The 14,181-nt window shown below is 48.7% G+C and overlaps 1 long non-coding RNA gene across 2 annotated transcripts; it reads left to right on the top strand.

The window, feature by feature from the left end:
- Positions 1-6,999: 6,999 nt before the first annotated feature.
- On the top strand, positions 7,000-13,514 carry LOC123333575. 2 transcript variants are annotated; one of them, XR_006550952.1, is made up of 3 exons: positions 7,000-7,313; positions 8,922-9,121; positions 13,008-13,514. It is a non-coding gene; the product is annotated as an uncharacterized LOC123333575 (long non-coding RNA). The 2 variants fall into 2 exon arrangements; XR_006550951.2 differs by lacking the exon at positions 13,008-13,514 and adding an exon at positions 11,900-12,240.
- The last annotated feature ends 667 nt before the right edge of the window (positions 13,515-14,181 follow it).

Raw genomic sequence — 14,181 nt, 5'->3', positions numbered from 1 at the left:
TGGAAAAGACACATGTAGCCCAATGTTTTTAGCAGTGCTATTTACAATATCTAGAACATGAAAGCAACCTAGATGTCCATCAACAGATGAACAGATAAAGTTGTGGTACATATATACAATGGAATATTATTCGGACATAAAAAGGAACATGTTTGAGTTAGTTCTAATGAGGTGGATGAACCTAGAGACTGTTATACAGAGTAAAGTAAGTCAGAAAGAGAAAAAACACATTTTGTATATTAACGCTTATATATGGAATCTGGAAAAATGGTGTCGATGAACCTATTTACCGGGCAGGAATAGAGACTTAAACATAGAGAACGGACTTTGGACATAGCAGAGGAAGGAGAGGGTGGTTTGAATTGAGAGTGTAGCATTGAAACATATACATTATCACATATAAAATAGATAGCTAATGGGAAGTCGCTGTATAACATAGGGAGCTCAGTCCAGTGCTCTGTGACAACCTAGAGGGGTGGGATGGGGTGGGAGGTGGCGGGGGGGAGGTTCAAGAGGTAAGGGACGTGTGTATATTATGGCTGATTCACACTGTGGTAAGCAAGACAATGTTGTAAATCAATTATCCTCCAATTAAAAATAAATTTAAAAATAAAAACAAACTACAAAAAAATAATACATGGGATATTGTTTTTAAGAGACAAAGTTGTTTCGAGCCAAGCCACTCCATCATAGCCAAAGAGAAAGAAAGTCTCTTCAGATTTTCTAGAATGTGCAGTGCTGGAACCCAGTGGGTGCACAAGCCACACAGGAGCAGAGGGAGAGGGAAGAGGAATGGAGGCAAAGGCAGAGGGTTGCCTGCCCAACGCCCCAGGGCTGCCTGGTGCCCTGCACCCTGCAGTTCCATCTAGAGACACTTTAGGACCAGGACCCACCACCTTCGAGCACTGGCTCTGCTTTTTTTAAAAGTGTTTCTCAGGTGATTCCTCTTGCAGCATCTGTTGACAAGGCTCTAAATAAATGTATCTGGTTCAAAGCAGACAGAAGAATCCCGGCAAATGCGCTGACAGACACAGAGCTGAGAGGGCATGCTTTCTTCCCTTGCTTGCCCTGTAATTCCAGAGTGAACCACTTCCATGCAGACTAGCTTTCCTCATTGAAAGTGAAGGGAGATGACTTGTATTGTTTTGTTTGGGTTCCTATAGAAGATGTTTAGAATTGCTGCAGAAGTAGAATGTGGTGATATAATCTTTCTTTTCCTTCCCGCCTTTCCCCAGGGAGACCTATCCATCAGAAAAACCCTTTACTTGTTCAACTTCGTTAACCATTTTTTAAAGAGTCTTGAGTTAGGTATTTGGCTTCCCAGGTGGCTCAGTGGTAAAGAATTTGCCTGTCAATGCAGGAGACACAGGAGATGTGGGTTTGATTCCGAGTTGAGAAGATCCCCTGGAGTAGGAAATGGCAACCTGCTGCAGTATTCTTGCCTCAAAAATTCCATGAACAGAGGAACCAGGCGGGCTTCAGTCCATGGAGTCACAAAAGAGTCAGACATGACCTAGCGACTGAGCAAGCATGCACAAGTTAGGGATTATCACGCCCACAGGAAAGGAGCTAGGAAGCAGAGACATTTTATATTGTGGGCAATGGTTTGTGTATTTTGAGGTCTTTGGAGTTGAAAAGGGCATAGATGATTTATGCACTTTTTGTCATCACTATTATTTTTCCAAACAAAATCAGACTTGAATTTGTCTTTCTTCATTTCATTTCAGTAAATCAGTGAGCTGCTCCTGTGGCTGGACTCCGTGCTACCTGCTCCCCCGGTCGTGGCTTTGTTGTCAGTAGGATCAGAGAGGGGAACCAAGATGCATCAAACACCTACTAGATACTAGGCTGTAAAGAAAAAAATGTCACCTGTCATTCCAGTTCTGCAAGGATCAAGCCGTTGACCACTGCAGATGCCCAACTATAGGGCACTGCCCTCAAGGGGAGTTCAGGATGGGGAAAAGCAGGAAGCAACCTGTGCTTTGGATATACTGGCTCAAAAGTTAGCATGCATATCTAAGGAAAAAATTTCAATGACCTAAGATTCTCCCATCTTCTCATGCATCAGTTCAGTTCAGTCGCTCAGTCGTGTCTGACTCTTTGTGACCCCATGAATCGCAGCACGCCAGGCCTCCCTGTCCATCACCAACTCCCGGAGTTCACTCAGACTCATGTCCATCGAGTCAGTGATGCCATTCAGCCATCTCATCCTCTGTCGTCCCCTTCTCCTCCTGCCCTCAATCCCTCCCAGCATCAGGGTCTTTTCCAATGAGTCAACTCTTTGCATGAGGTGGCCAAAGTACTGGAGTTTCAGCTTCAGCATCAGTCCTTCCAAAGAAATCCCAGGGCTGATCTCCTACAGAATGGACTGGTTGGATCTCCTTGCAGTCCAAGGGACTCTCAAGAGTCTTCTCCAACACCACAGTTCAAAAGCATCAATTCTTCGGTGCTCAGCTTTCTTCACAGTCCAACTCTCATATCCATACATGACCACTGGAAAAAACCATAGCCTTGACTAGACAGACCTTCTCATGCATAGAAAAGCACTAAAACCATTAACTTGAAACGTCTGATCTTTGTGATTATCAATCATATTTTTATGCCTGATTGCATGTTTTCCCCAGCAAAAAGAAAAGAGCATACATTTTCATCTTTTAACTTGGAATTTCAATTATGTACATAAATAGCAACAGGAGAATGAGGAGTTCTAAGGTTTATACTTTATCTCCAGGTGGTTAGCTCACTTATGGTATGGGATCACTCCAGATAGCAAAGAGACCCAGTATAATTCTCCTGCCTCCTCCCTTACCTCTTGGTGGGCTGCCCTGAGATCAAAGACTGAGCCTGGAGTCAGTGACAGAGACATCAGTGGTTTGAAGACTGGGGGAATGTCTGAAGCAGGGTCCTGCGGTGACACGCTTTGCTCCCATGGGCAGAAGGAGGTTAGCAGTTACAGGGGGTGTTAGGTCAGGTTGGCACAATGGTTACCAGGGAAATCTGCAAGGGGTTATGCCCTTCACTGCCCCTTTCATAAGCTGTTGGGAACAATCATTAGCTGGGGCCTGAGACAAGTATGTAGGAAGCTCAGTCATATGAGTAGGGTATAGGTGAAGCAGGCACTGGTCCAGCAGAAGGTGGGGAGGGGGGGATGTACAGAGAGCATAAGAACAGCCCTCTTGAGTGGCCTGACCATACACCTTTTCAGAGCAATTCCTCAGAGCTAGCTGAGAAGCTGTCTCCTGGGCTATAGTCCTCAGTAAGATCCATGAATGAAACTTAACTCACAACTTCTGCTTTTTGCATTTTTCTTTCAGTCGATAAGGCATTGTGCTGGGTGGCTTCATGTTATTGTTGTTTAGCCACCAAGTCATGTCCAACTCTGTGACTCCAAGGACTGTAGCCTGCCAGGCTCCTCTGTCCATGGGGATTCTCCAGGCAAGAATACTGGAGTGGGTTGCCATTTCCTCCTCAAGGGGATCTTCCCAACCCCGGGATTGAAAGTGCGCCTCCTGCATTGGCAGGTGGATTCTTTACCACTGAGCCACCCAGGAAGCCCATGGTTTCATGACATCTGTTTAATTCTCCATTTCATCTCCTTCTCACTAACAAAATCAACATGATAGCTGTTATTATTATCTGAGTTTTATGGATAATGAAACTGAAGCTCAGAGAAGGTAGGGGATTCTGCTCTAATGCTGTGGCCAGGAAGCCTGAAACCAGGACCCACAGCTTCCCTTTTTGGCCAGTTTCAGCAGCCTCTTGTTTCCTTTCCTCTCAGGCTCCTGTTACCACCAGCAACCATGAGGAAGAGCGATGCTTTAAATGGAATTACATCCAATGTGCATTCCTGGTTCTGACATTATGAATCCAGGTAGTTAAAAAACCCTCCAAACAAAACATGAGGGAGACTTTCCCTGGTGGTCCAGTGGCTAAGACTCTGAGGTTCCAATGCAGGAGGCCCAGGTTCGATTCCTGGTCAGGGAACTAGATCCCACATGGTGTAATGAAAGAGTTCCCATGCTGCAGCTAAAGATCCTGCATGCCATGACTAAGACCCAGCACAGCCAAATTAATAAACAAATATATTTAAAAATTATATTAAATTTTTAATTAAAAATTTTAAACATTAAAATATTTTAATATTTTAAATTTAAAATTAATTTAATTTAACTAAATTTTATTATTAAATTTAATAATAAAATTTAATTTTATTAAAATTTAAATTATTAAAATTAAAAATATATTAAAAAAACACCTCAGGGTGCTTACCCTCCCATCATACTCTGGATTCTTGAGATGCTGTGCTTGCTGAGTTGCCACTTTGCCATGGCCAAGGCAGAGAGTGGGGACAAGGGCCTGGACAGCAGAAAGGATCTGTGACCCCAAGTCAGTGCGGTTGAATTTATTTTGCCATACTCGCTTGGCATGATTTCTGCAGCCACAGCTACTGTTCTCATTGACTGGTAACTGTGCGTCCATGGAGCCAGTCCTCCCTTGTTTGTCCCTGGGTCCCTGGGCCACGTGCCAGAGCCCCAAGGGTAGCAGGAAGCCACCCTGTAGAACAGGAACAGCGCTGGCATCCTCCAGCCCTGTGGCCCTGGGCAAGCTCCTCAGCTCAGCTCTCCCTGTGTCCTGACCTGTGGGAGGGAAGGAAAAGAAGGCCTGAGAGATGGAGGAGGTATGGGGTGGAGACTACAACGGAGGAAACCCGGCAGTGTGGAGGGGTGGAGAAGCGGAGACAGCCTGCCGCCACATTCGTCCTTAGTGTTTTTCTCTATTGCCCCGAAACATATCCTTTATCTGCTTTGAGTGGCTTCCAGGGTCCTCCAGATCACATAAGAGCCCCACCTGTCCCTTTGCTGGAAAACAACCCAGGCTGCAGGAGAGCTGGGCTGTGCTGGGGGTGTGAGTGCAAGAGCGGTAGGAGGAACAAGATCACCGGCTGCAGAGGATGGACAAGGACAGGAAAGGGGCTGTTTACAGCTTCTAGTCTCTTCCAGCCACGAGGAAGGACTCTGAACTTTCACCCTGAATGGTTTTTTTTTTTTTTTTTTTCAGTTTGGTTTGCCAGTGGCCTTGTTTCCAAACACCCAGACTGGCCTCATCTGTAACATGGGGATCCAGAAGTCCTGACAATCCTCCGGGGCACAGACTGTTCAAAAGACAAACAGGCAGCCTGAATGTCAGTGGGAAAGCTCAGGAGGGTGCGGACGGTTGGAGACTCTTTCCTCCCTCCATATAGCTGCAGGGGAACTACTGGCTAGGTATTATAAACTGTGAGGACCAGGGAGGCAAATACACACTCACATTCTTACCTGGAAAAATCTCATTGATTTTTTTTCTTTCTCTCCCACAGGGCTACAGTCCATGTGGTCACAAAGAGTTGGACATGACTGTGCCATTAAGCACATATGCCCTTAAACAACATCGCTCCCATTCTTTTGCTCCCAGGCCCTGGAAATCACCATTTTGTTTTCTGTTTTTACAAGGTTAGCTTTTTTTTTTAGATTCCACATATAAGTGAGATCACACAGTATCTGTTTTTCTCTGTCTGACTTAGTTCACTCAGCATGATATTCTCAAGGTCCATCGTGTTGTCACAAATAGCAGGATTTCCTTCTTTCTCATGGCTGAATGAATAGTCCATTGTATGTGGATATCACGTCTTCTTTACTACAATACATTTCGAGTGCTTACTGTGTTCTGTGTTGACTGAAAAAAGAAAATACATGAGACCTGTGAGTTAAGTTTTATTTGGGGCAGAATGAGGACTCTAACCCAGGAGATGGCCTCTCAGATAGCTCCGGGAACTGCTCCAAAGAGATGGGGGAGGTCAGAGTATATGTGATTTTGAGGAAGGAAGATGCAGGCAAGCTCACGTTTTGGCAGGTTGCTGCTAGTCACCTGGAGCAGATGTCTTTTGTGCTTTTCTAGATGGGACAAGATGCAAGAATTTGGGTTCATAAAATCTTCTCCTGAGTATTTCTAATTATCTGAGAGTCTGTTCTGCCCATTTTCCCAAGAGCACAGCATGCTTTATTCCTGATCTCCGCCCTGAACTCCTTTCAGGGGGAGTGTTAAAGGTCAGAGACTACAGGGGCTGGTGACTTCATCCTTGCAGAAGCAGATGGCGAGTGCCAGTTTCTAGTCAGCAGCTGGCACCATGCTAGGTGGTGGGACTGCTCCACTGGAGGCATCGGGACGAGAGGTTCTGCTCTGTACCCCAGTGGCAGACGGGCCGTTGCAGATTCATGGGCAGGGTGGTTATTGGGGCCGCCTTGGGATCAATCCCCAAGGAGAAGGGGGCATGCACCTTTAGTCGAAGCTGCTCTCAGGGGCTGAGGCAATCCTGAAAGGGCTCTTCACTGAAACGCTGTCTGCACACAGCGCTCCCAGCAGACACATGTGGGTGGTACATTGCTGTGTCTACACCCTCTGACCTCGCCCCACTAACCACTTTGTAGAGTTATTTGAAGGAGTTGTCCTTGCTGTTGTTCAGGCACTCTTTGTAGCCTACCAGGCTCCTCTGTCCATGGGATTCTCCAGGGGAGAATCCTGGAGTGGGTTGCCATTTCCTTCTCCAGGGGATCTTCCCAACCCAGGGACCGAATGTGCGTCTCCTGCTTGGCAGGCAGATTCTTTTTTTTTTTTTAATAATTAATTTTAATTGGAGGATAATTACTTTACAATAGTGTGATGATTTTTGCCATACATCGACATGAATCAGCCATGGTTACACATGTGTCCTCCCCATCCTCAACCCCTACCCCCTACCTCCCTTCCACCTCCCACCCCACCCTATCCCTCTGGGTTGTCCCAGAGCAGCGGCTTTGGGTTCCCTGTTTCACACATCAAACTCACATTGGTCATCTATTTTACATATGGCAATATACCTGTTTCAGTGCTGTTCTCTGAAATCATCCCACCCTCGCCTTGGCAGGCAGATTCTTTACCACTGAGCCACCAGAGAAGGCCATCAGGAGGAGAGAGTGAGTTAATTCTCACCACAGTGAAACGCATAGAAAGCGCTCAATATTATGTCATTGTGGTGTTCCTATTTCTAGAATAAACAAAGGAAAGTTTGGCCCTGAGGGAACTTGCAGTCAATCAAAGGGTTTCAGAAAATCCCATGTGATAAGCGTGTGCATGTGGGGACCCAGGGACTCAAAAGGAGGGCCCCTCCACCCATCTTGAGAAGGCTTTCCAAAAGGCAGGGGTGAGAGAGCTGGGGCCTGCAGGTTAAGCAGAGCTGCCCAGGCAGAGGAGGAAGGAGGGGCTTCAGATGATGGGAGGCCCCGTGCAAAGGCCCAGAGGTGAGTACCCCAGGGTGGCTGGAGAGGGGCCACTGGCAGGGCACGGGGAATGGGTAAAGGCCCCCATCTGAGTCACTGACTCTGGCAATTGAAGGCCTTTGCCAAGGATGTGCCTTCTGCTATGAGTGTAACCATTGCCCTTCACTCTCCTGATTGGCGGGGCTGGAACCTGGTCTCACAGACACCCTAGGCCTTAGAGCCGGGGAGGCCAGTGGGCAGGAAGGGGGTGAGGGAGCCGCCCCCACCTGAGAGCTGCTCTGAGTCTCTTCCTGTGACCTGAGTCTTCATGGGCACCTGGAAGGGGTTGTCCTGCTTGGCTGGCAATTGCCCATCCTCTGCTAACACAGGAGGGAAGGAGAAGGGACCTGGCTTTTCCCTTTCACCTGCTCTCAACCTCAGGAAGCAATCTGAGCATGGCACAGGGAGTCAGGAAAGCAATCGCCTGCGTGGCCTTGAACCAGTCACATCACTTTCTGGAAACTGGGCATCCTTTTCTGTACAATTATAAGTTTGAAATGGATGGTCCCTCTTTGCACTGGTATCTGAGTCAGAGGAATTTTCTCAGAGCCTACTTCTTACAAAACCACGGGCACTGTCGTTTGATCCTTGTTTAGCTTTTACTTCTTCAAGGGGGTCGTTTCCTATTCTGCCTTCCTCTTGAGCTCTTAAGAAGCTCTCAAGGCCACTGACAATCAGAGGCCTGCCGCCTGCTTTCAAACAGCCCCCCACGGAGGAAACAGAAACAATGGGAATTGCTTCTCCAGCAGCCCAGGTCCCCTGCTAATGAGAGATGTCAAAATTGTTTATCTGGAACTAGGCTGTTCTCCCCAACCCCACCACACCCTCTGCCCCCTCTCCCTCTAGGCTGAGGTTCACTATGGCCAGGACTGCCAGGATTGGTGAGGATTGGCCAAGAGAGGCCACCTTCTGGCCTTCGCCCCTTTCCATCAGCCACCTCCCAGCCCTGCACTGGGAGTTATCTTATCTTTCCCAAGGCTCAGCTCAAGGCCTCCTCCTCCATGCAGCCTTTCCTGAGCTCTGCTGAATGAATTGGTTCTTCTGAACACAGCAGCAAATCTTCACCCTGTTTTTTTCTGCTCTCTGTTTGAGTTAGCTGTTAACACAGTTGATCCCACAGCCTTATGCTTGCATACAAATGGCAACCCGCTCCAGCATTCTTGCCTGGAGAATCCCATGGACAGAGGAGCCTGGCGGGCTACAATCCATGGGGTTGCAAGAGTCGGACACGACTTAGCCACTTAAGAGAGAGAGAGAGGGGCTCCTAAGTGGAGCCTGCTAACGCAGGAGACATAAAAGATGCAGGTTCGATCCCTGGGTCGGGAAGATCCCCTAGAGAAGGGAATGGCAACCCACTCCAGTATTCTTGCCTGGAGAATCCCATGGACAGAGGAGCTTGGTGGGCTACAGTCCATGGAGTAGCACAGAGTTGGACATGGCTGAAGTGACTTAGTACACACATACAAACGTGCTGGATGAATGTTACTGGTGGGAAAGGCAGGGACAGAAACAGCACAGAGCTCTGTAGGAAGCCTGGTAGTGCATCTGGGACAAAACTGGTCCCTCTTTACTGTTTTCTGGCCAATACAGAGCAAGAATCTGTGCTGAGTGCACGGTCTCCAGACACCTCCGTGGGATAGCCCTGCTCAGGAACAAGGTGGTAGGCAACCATGAAGTTCTCCTTCTGTAACTCCTCATAGCTCTAGAAGAATCATCGAAACAAACCTGCTGCTGCCCTCAGCTTCCCGTCACCCTGAGCATGTGGACTGTGTGCATGAGTGGCGGGGAAGGTGAGACCCTGAGTTTCAGTTCAGGGCTCTGGTCATGGCCCTGCCCTAGCTATGACCTGGAAGGGAGTGGAGTTTGCTCCATGCGCTGCCCGGCCTGACTCACGAGCAGCAGGATGCCCAGAGGGAGCTGGGGGTGCGGTAGGAGCGGATGAGTTCAGGGAGGTGAGGGCTGGGGGCCATGGAGCTGGCGATGGAGACATCCTGCAGGGTTCTTAGTGACAGAAGGCACGGCTGCTGGCTTTGAACAGGTGAGGGGGGACCTGACTTCTGTAATAAAGTCCCTATGAGGAGAGACTGTCATCAGCCCATTTCATGGATGAAAAAACCAAAGCAGAGATGGTGAGAGACTTGCCTGACCTCTCTCCCTCCCCCACCGCCATCAGAGGGTGTCACCTCCATCCCAGAGCCCTACTCCGGGCCATCCCAAAAGGCATTTGCTTCACTCTCAGCTGCTCCCTCTTTAGGGGGTCTCCCTTCCCGCACTTGAGTCAAGCTCCATGAGAACTGGGGCTGTTTGCTTCCCGGCTGCATCCTCAGTGCCTTGAAGATGCCTGGTGCACAGGAGGAGTTCAATGAGGCTTTGCTGATGAGGGGACAAGAAGAGAGAGAGTGCAGACAGCCTGGAGAGGGGGTGCTGGAGCATCTGATCCTGAGTTCTCGCCAAGGCTCAGTAGTCAAGGTTCCCATGGGAATTCCTGGGGCTCTAAGTCAGCCTGAGGTCAGGTGTGTGGGCATCTGCCTGGGACTTCTCCCCACGCCGCCAAGGCATTGCCCCTTAAAGAGTCAGAGAAGGGCGCTTGGCTGTCTGCTGTCATTCATTGATCAGTTTCTTCCGTCTTTCACGTATTCAGTCACTCAGCTGTCCACTAAGCATTACCTTCACACCTACTCTGGGCCGGACACTGAGTAGGAGAGCCTGCAAGTAACCAAGTTCGAGTGTCTGTCCCTTGGATCCTTGGGGGGACAGACCAAAGGGAAAAACAAATGAGTGTACAACTGCTACGAGAGAAGGAAGTGAGGGACCTTGAGAGGGTGGGCAGCCAGGCCTGTAGGAGGGCAGGGCAGCCTTGGGGCAGGGGTCCCCGCCAGGGAGAAAGCTTTGCAAAGCTGTCAGAAGCAGGGCAGCCTGCAGGAGGTAGGGGACTCGGAGAAAGGGAAGCCAGTGTGGCTGGAGCACCCAGAAAGGGAGAGGGTGGGAGGGGAATTCCGGGGAGAGGTGACAGGCAGGCATCCAAGGGCCCCCTGGGCCTCAGCAGAGAGGGTGAGTGGAGGGGCTGGTCCTCAGAGGGGGTGGGGGGCGGTGGTGGGATCCATGGTTTGGAAAGACACCCCCCCTCATGCCCCCACTTAGCTACCATGGGGACTGACTGGGCCTGGGTGGACCCTGCCCTGAGGGGGCTTCTGGGTTGTTCTGCAGACAGAGCCTGTGATCAGGGTCCCGGAAGGACAGTGCTCACCGGAGTCCCATTTTTTTTTTAATTTTTTTCTTTTGTGTGTATGTGTTTAATTGCTTTACAATGTTGTGTTACTTTCTGCTGCACAGCAAAGTGAATCAGCTGTATGTGTCCATGTATCCTCTCTCTCGGTCTTCCCCTGTCCCCCTCCCCCCAGGTCCTCACAGAGCACCGAGCTAAGCTCCCTGTGCTGTGCAGCAGCTTCCCACTAGCCGTCTATTATTTTTTAAAATGAATTGTTTCTTATTCTTTTATTTATTTTATTTGTAATTGGAGGATAATTGCTCTACAATATTGTGTTAGTTTCTACCACACCTCAGCCTGAGTCAGCCATCGGTGGACCTCTGTCCTCTCCCTCTTGAACCTCCCTCCCACCTCCCACCCCATCCCACCCCTCTAGGTCGTCCCAGAGCACCAGGTTTGAGCTCCCTTCCTCACAATGCAAATTCCCACTGGCTATCTACTTTACATATGGTAATGTATGTTTCAATGTTGCTCTTTCAAGTCATTTGTCCCTCCCTCTCCTTTCCCCATTGTATCCATATTGCTGTGCAAGGCAGTGTCTTTAGGTCAATGCCACTCTCCCAATTCATCCCACACTCCCCTTCCGGCTCTGTGTAACATGTCCATTCTTTACGTCTTTGTTTTTATTCCTGCCCTGCAAATAGGTTCATCAGTACCCTTTTTCTAGATTTGATAAGTGCATTTTTAGAAAACAGAAGTGGCAGGACTTGGCAGGGTGGATGGAGAGGAGAGGAATTGAAAAATTCTCTGGCTTCTGGCTCCAACAACAGGGGAAGTACCATGTGGGGGGAAAGAAACAGAAGAATGGCAAAAGTCTTTTGAGCTCAAGGCCGAAAGGGCCATTTGTTTGTTTAATTTGTACAATGCCTATGTGCTGGGCCAGAAATACAATATACACAAACCAGCCCTAGGTTTTTCTGCTGCAGCCACAGTATTTCCTGCACTGCTGTGGTCTTTTTTTACCTTGGAGCCTGGGCAGTCACATGACTGGCCCAGTCCCTGCCCTTGGCCTCCCAAAGGGAGACAGGGACTCAGTGTACACTCTTCCTGCTGGTCTCTGCTGGCACCGGGTTTGCTTAAAGGCACATTCCAGGCCTGGGGGTGGGAGGGAGGGCTGGGAGGGTTGTTTGTGTGCGTGCACGTGAGGAGGGCCATGTGGAGGGAAGGAACACATGCGACTCAGTAAAGTCCAGGCCCTGCTGGGTGCTTAACATCATTGTGTTACTTAATGATCTTATAACCAAGCACAACCTTATGGGGCTTCCCCAGGACACGTCTTCCCCCTTATCCTCTGCTTTAGCTCCTCTCTGAAGAGAACTGTATTTGATGCACATTTCCCGAGTTGTTTCTCAGATGTGAAAACCCCCACCAAATGGAAGATGCTAACTACATGATGACCATGAGTACACAGCCCCAGGACTGATAACGTTAACTCCTGTGACTCCACCCTGTTCCCTCATCACCAGCCAATTGCGCAGGATCTGATCACATACCCTGTGACCCCTGCCCTCACTTGAGTTTTTAAAAAAATGCTTTGCAGAAACACTGTGAGAAGCTTGGGGCTTTTTAGAGCATGAGCTACCCTTCTCCTTGCATGGCCCCACAATAAACCTTTCGCTGCTCCAAACTTGGACGTTTTGGTGTGTTTGACCTCACTGTATGTCAGGGACATGAACTTGTGCTAATGATATAGATATTACTGTCTCCATCATTTCAAAAAGGAAATGGAGGCGGAGAGGCCTCATGAGTGTGCAAAGTCCTACACGAGACTGCTTAATTCCCATAAATCCAAACCCCACCTTCTTGGTCATGTTTTCCTTTCAGGTGGAGACTGAACCACACTTGCTGCCCTGTACCCTTTCTTCCCCACCCTCCCACATAGCTTATGCTGGATATCCAAGTGGTCTTTACAGTCTACAGCCCCCACCCCACCAGCACCTTCTCATATCTGGGTCGCCATGTTGGTTCTCCCCAAGCTCAGGTAGAAGCTCCTTTGTGTGGCTTCCAAAACAATTGGCTTTCACCGAGAGGAGAGTGTGTGGACTCCCTGTTCCCTGGAGAAAGGTGTGTCCTGCTTTCTTCCCACCCCATTGCCTGTGTTATGCAATTAAGGGATGCTTCCCCTGGTGTTGTCTCAAGAGGAGGAGGGAGGGGAGAGCCAGCTGTGGGAAGTAGGGTTTGATGGGTCAGGATGGGAGGGCCTCAGGGGTCTAAGAAAGGATGTCCCTTGGGGACCCTGCCATGTGGACTTTGGCACCAACAACTCCAGCAGCTGCCGAACCCAGCATAACTCTGTGTGCTGGACCCAGACGTACTGTGCATGAGTTCTTTTAAACCGTCTAGGATTTAAATTCTTGAAAGGGCTTTTGTTTTATTAACATTTATTGTTTGTCTTCTGAATATTTTAGCCACTGAAGATTTGAATGGAAGAAAAGAGGAAAATGAAAAACACTGGTAATTGCATGAGCCAAAGAAACTAGAGTGGGCTTTTGCCCGATCACTCTAGGTCAAGTCTTCAGCAGCACTGTGCGAAGTTGATTGTGTGGCCTGCACCATAATCTATTATTATCACTTATTTAGGAGGTTTCCAACTATCTCTTTAAGAAAAATCTTTGCAAGGTGTTTTCCAAATGGTGTGACACTGTGGTGTGCCACCCAGCATGAAAAACCGAAGACTAAGGGGACACATAACCCACTCCAGTGTTCTCGCCTGGAGAATCCCAGGGACAGAGGAGCCTGGCGGGCTGCCGTCTATGGGGTCGCACAGAGTCGGTCATGACTGAAGCGACTTAGCAGCAGCAGCAAAGGGACACATTTCCTTGGAGCTACTGTTTATGTGATGATGGAGGCATTTTTCAACCCCTGTAAAAAGGATACATTGCTTGATAAATGATGCTGGGGCAATTTGCTATTTATATACATGTGTGCTCAGTCGTGTCCTACTCTTTGTGACCCCTTAGACTGTAGCTCACTAGGCTTTGTCCATGGAATTCTCCAGGCAGGAATATTGGAGTGGGTTGCCATTTCCTTCTCCAGGGGATCTTCCTGACCCAGGGATTGAAGCTGGGTCTCCTGCATTATAGGGAGATTCTTTACCACCTGAGCCACTCCACTTTTAGATTCTTTTCCAATGTGCTGCTGCTACTGCTAAGTCGCTTCAGTCGTGTCCGACTCTGTGCGACCCCACAGACAGCAGCCCACCAGGCTTCCCTGTCCCTGGGATTCTCCAGGCAAGAACACTGGAGTGGGTTGCCATTTCCTTCTCCAATGTATGAAAGCAAAAAGTGAAAGTGAAGTCGCTTAGTCGTGTCCGACTCTTCGCGACCCCATGGACTGCAGCCTACCAGGCTCCTCCGTCCATGGGATTTTCTAGGCAAGAGTCATTACAAAACATTGAATAGAGTCCCCACAATGAGATATCATGCCAGATCCACCAGTGGCTATAACCAAAAAGGTAGATAATAACAAATATTGTTGAAAACGTGGAGAAATAGAAACCCTCATACATTTTTGGTGGGAAGGCAAAATGGTACAGACACTATACAAAACAGTTTGGTGACTCCTTGGAATGTTATACGTGGA

This window comes from Bubalus bubalis, chromosome 5 (assembly GCF_019923935.1).
Source record: "Bubalus bubalis isolate 160015118507 breed Murrah chromosome 5, NDDB_SH_1, whole genome shotgun sequence".
NCBI classification, from domain to species: Eukaryota; Metazoa; Chordata; class Mammalia; order Artiodactyla; family Bovidae; genus Bubalus; species Bubalus bubalis.
Note: the sequence above shows the minus strand (reverse complement) of the source record. Positions and strands in the feature narration are given on the sequence as shown.